Source organism: Suncus etruscus, chromosome 8, assembly GCF_024139225.1.
Source record: "Suncus etruscus isolate mSunEtr1 chromosome 8, mSunEtr1.pri.cur, whole genome shotgun sequence".
Lineage (NCBI taxonomy): Eukaryota > Metazoa > Chordata > Mammalia > Eulipotyphla > Soricidae > Suncus > Suncus etruscus.
In genome coordinates, this window is record NC_064855.1 from 15,595,507 (window position 1) to 15,599,471 (window position 3,965).

The 3,965-nt window shown below is 44.7% G+C and overlaps 1 protein-coding gene across 1 annotated transcript in view; it reads right to left on the reverse strand.

The window, feature by feature from the left end:
• UBE4A (ubiquitination factor E4A) overlaps positions 1–3,965 on the reverse strand; it is a 626,538-nt gene that overhangs the window by 155,514 nt on the left and 467,059 nt on the right. The gene's annotated exons all lie outside the window — the stretch shown is intronic.

The following is a 3,965-nucleotide window of genomic DNA, read 5'->3' on the forward strand; positions in this document are numbered from 1 at the left end:
GGTCTGCCACTCTCAGTATCAATGGTATGTTAATTGGGAGTGCATGGCCTAGTTCCTTCAAGTCAACAGGCTTGGAAGGCCATGGTTTGCTTGATAGGGGCTTTTTAAGTGTTATGTATCTGTATCATCCATGGACTATGAAGGAAAGGAAGGTGGGATTCTTTCTCACTAGATGCAATTTCTTTTGCTTTCCTGCATTTTGTTTGATTTCTGGTTCCTTTCTTGATTTTTCAAAAGATACGCAAGAAAAACCTCTCTAAAAGTTCTCATGGGGGAAATGCATATATTTAAGCAAATGTTTGCCAGAAGGTCATTTTTTTTTTTTTGGGTCACACCCAGAGGCGCTCAGGGGTTGCTCCTGGCTCTGCAATCAGTAGTCACTCCTGGCAGGCTCGGGAGACCATATGGGATGTCGGGATTCGAACCAGGATCTATCCTGTATTGGTCATCTGCAAGGCAAACACCTTACTGCTATGCTATCACTCTTGCCCCAAGAGGTCATTTTTTTATTTTTGGTCACACCCAGCAGCGCTCAGAAATCGCCCCCCAGCAGACTCAGGGGACCATATAGAATGCTGGGATTTGAACCGTCCTTCTTCATGCAAGGCAAATGCCTTACCACTGTGCTATCTCTCCGGCCCCCAGGAGGTCAATTTTTAGCTCATGTTACTTTTCAAAACTTTATTTTGGATTTTTAATCAGAGTAAACAAAGGTATTTGCAAGCTGTTCTTTCGCAATATTGGGAATAAGGAAGTGAAGATATACGTAATTTTTGCTTCTCCCTTCTGTTTTCTTAAAGACTTGTCTGCTTTTTGCCTTTTTCTACAGCCACATATTTCAGATTTTTAGGGATGAGATTATAGGATGACTTATAAACCCTGGAATAGGTCAGATATGGTGGGGGGGGGAACTAATGGCTCAGCCATGAGAATAGTGTTGAATATTACATTGCAGGCTTGAGTTACACATCACCCTCTCCTGCATCTTAGGGATTTTAACACACTGTCCTGTCCTTGGTTAGGGTTCCTTGAGAGCTTTTCATATGATAGTATTAGTGCCTGGGGAGAAAGTATAGTTGACTGGGTTCTTATTTACACACTGCTGACCTGGGTTTTACTCCCACACTTCCTATGGTCATCCAAGCACTGCCTAGAGTCATTGCTGAGTGCAGAGCCAGGAGTAAACCAGATGCATTGCCAGATGTGACCAAATAGTTCCCCTTCAGAAAAGCCTATTTAATAACATTAAACTCTATATATGTCATCTAAAATCATGTTTATTTTTTGCCTTTGTCTATTTAAAAGGGTGGGATTGTTCTAGTTCTGAGATTTGGCCTGGCCTCACTGGTTAGCTTGGCCTGAAGATAAGAGTCAGGTTAGTTGGCAGAGATGATTATCTTTAAGCTTCTGTCCTGTTAGCAAATAGAAAGAGGCAGAGCTTCTAAACTGTTGGCAGTTTGCAGTGCCAGTGGTTAAACCTCATATCCTTGGCCTACTTGTCAAGTATGTAGGTATCTGAGGGCCAAGCTAGCGAGACTGTTTCTGGCAGCTCCGTGGAGAACTTGAGCAACCACAGAAAATAATTTGGACTCAAGACATCGATAGCCAGAGATCTAAGTTGGAGGCTGACTGTGTGTTTCCCTGAGAAAGGTGATATGGGGCCACATCCCATGAGATGGGGAACCAGTTTTGACTGCAGCTTTCCAGCACATTAGAGGCTCCAGCTTGGGAGATGTCCTTATCATTGCATTGATACTGCCTGAGTACTTTGCCTAGTGCTGTAGCCTGTAACAGGATTGGATGCAGCCCCTTCTTCCTTGGGGGGGGGGCAACAAGGGGTAGCCTAGGGGCCTAGGATCACTTCCATTGTCAGGCTTGCTGTCTATGGAAGTTGGATTTAGTTTTTCATTTTTTTAATCTTTGAACAAACAGCGATGTTTGGACACTTCTTGTTTTGAGGAGGGAAAAAGAAGATCTTGTTTATTTCTGTTTTTTTTTCCTTCCTGTTTTAACACCTTCTGTTTGCTTGTTTGTTTGTTTTGTTTTGGGGTCACACCTGTCGGTGCTCAGGGGTTACTCCTGGCTGTCTGCTCAGAAATAGCGCCTGGCAGGCACGGGGGACCATATGGGACACCGGGATTCGAGCCAACCACCTTAGGTCCTGGATCAGCTGCTTGCAATGCAAACGCCGCTGTACTATCTCTCTGGGCCCCTGTTTTAACATCTTCTGAGGTGCTATTTTCACTTTCTTATTGCTGCTCCCCCAAATTCTTGTCACACTGTAGGCCAGCCTGTCTAGAAAGGGGTCTTTCTTCTGATAGTATTAGAAGAACAAAAAGCTTCAAAATTGCTCCCTTGGTGGCTGAAGCTCTGACATGTGACATGTGATTTGCCACCTTCTGGGTCTTATGTATTGAACCTTAATGTGTTGTTACCAAAATGTGAACTTAAATTTACTTTGTGTGGTCCATTGGCCTGTGGCCTCGGGCTCTTTGGGGCTCTATATAGCTCCTAAGTGGATGCTGGTACTTCAGGAGGGAACTTTGCCTCTTTCTGCTTAAAAAACAACAACAAAACAACAACAACAAAACCACGCCAAAATCCTCTGAAGACCAAATCCAGAGTTGCGTGGTTCCAAAGGGGAGTTGCGAGAAAAAAACCCCGGAAGTTGGCAAGACTGTGATTACTCAGCATACCTCCAGACCTAGAAGGCATCTCCCTGGCTCAGAGCTCAGTGTTGGGCTATGGGACTGTTACCAGATGCATTTCTTGGCCTTGTTTGTTGTGCTTGTATTTGCAGATGGTGTGCACCATTGAGCAGTTTGCACAGACCCTGTTCCTCTTGATACCTTGACCACATGATTGTTAATAAACGTCTTTGCACTTTCTGGTTGATTTTTGATGTGTAGCGACACTCTTTAAAAGGAGAGCTCGATTGGAAACAGGTGGGGGGATGGTTGTGGTTTGTGATCAAACAATCATTCTTCTCCGAGCTGAACCTGGCTAGATCCTGTATCGACTCAGGCTGTGCTGGAGCCAGGTCACACAGTCAGAGCTGCTGGTTCCTTTGAGTAATCTGGCAAACCAGTTATCGAAGGGCTGATCACTTGAACTAAATGAAGGTCGGAGTCTTGTGTTTATCAGTACTCCCCATCTCAAGCTCCAAGTTGCATTGCTTTTGAAGAAAGGTGAGTCTTTACCAGCTCTTCAAATGATATTGGGCAAGTTCCAGAAAGTAAATATGGCACATGTGGAAGTCAAGTGAAAGTTGAAGGAATGTGCCTGAAGACCATTTATGTGGGAGCAAGAAAGCAAGAAGTATCTTGAATTCTTATCCAGAGGACTAAGTCACCAGAGAATCTTGGGAATGTTCTGCCTGTATCTGGAAATGCTACTCACATGCACACACACAAAGACAAATCTCTTAAGAAGGTGAGCTAGGGATAAGGGTACTGGGCAGGTGACCTTGGGGAATAAGCGTTGGATGATGAGTCTTGTTGGTCCTGTATCAACTCACACCCCACCCCCATAGCTTCTCTATTTTCAATACAGAGAAAATGATTTTGGCTCAATCTTAAATTGATTGTTTGGTGTCTAAGACGCCTGTGCCTTTCTTGGCCAATGTATGCAGGATTGGCCTTTGGAATCTCACACACCCCCAATCAGAATCTTTGGGGCCAGGAGGGCAGCTATGCTCTCCATAAAAACAGGTGCTCTTGGATTTTGAAGATTTGATTTCCTTTTTCGAGAATGACAATGTGCAGAAACTGTGGAGTATGAGCAACAAACATAAAGGAGAACCTCGTGGCAGGGGTTCCTGTTTTAGTCTGTGGCCACCGGGCGATGCACGCACACATGTGGTGACAAGAGTACACAGTCATGTGTGCACACCTTTGACTTACTACACCCCCACAAGTTGGGAAGCCCTGCAGTCTGGCCCAGGAACTACACAGGCAAGGAGCTTG